Genomic DNA, 647 nt, shown 5'->3' on the forward strand with positions numbered 1-647 from the left:
TGCCTCTGGAGCTCCCTTGACCCCTGGGACAGCAAGGAGAGCAGCAGTAGGGAGAGAGGAGGGTGGGGGGGAAGAGAAGGGGATGGGATGCACCTCTGAGCAGGGAGGAGAAGGAAGAAATTTTTTACTTGCTTTGGGGACTTAAAAAAAGTCCTCAACTGCTGCTCCTTTAGTGTAGTCTGCCTGCCCTGGTGGGAGGTGGGGGGGAGAAGCGGAGGAAGACTTGGAGAAGGGGGCGTAGGCAGCTCTGCAGCACCAGATATTAGTCCCACACACCCCTCAGTAAGATCCTGGATCTGCTTCTGGTCACCTCCAACTCTGCTTTGTAGAATGGGGCAAAAGTAGCCACATCCTGGCCTCTGTGGAATACGCCTTGTGGCCCTGGCATTGTTATTCGCTAGGTGTTGGAAAGAGGAAAATGTTCTACTATGACCAGACAGCAAATGAAGAGTGCATGTAATATATGCTTCAGAGAAAATGAATCAAAGCAGCCTGGTTCTGAAAAATGCTGAGCTTCCTCAATTCCTACTGAGCTTGTAAGAGTTGAGGGTGTTTAGTTCCAGTAGAAGGCCTCAGCACTTGTAGAGGCTGGGCCTTAAAAGACTAAGCTGGAAGGCCTCCCTGGGCTGAAGAACTGCTGCCATCAC

This window comes from Alligator sinensis, unplaced genomic scaffold (assembly GCF_000455745.1).
Source record: "Alligator sinensis unplaced genomic scaffold, ASM45574v1 scaffold932_1, whole genome shotgun sequence".
NCBI classification, from domain to species: Eukaryota; Metazoa; Chordata; order Crocodylia; family Alligatoridae; genus Alligator; species Alligator sinensis.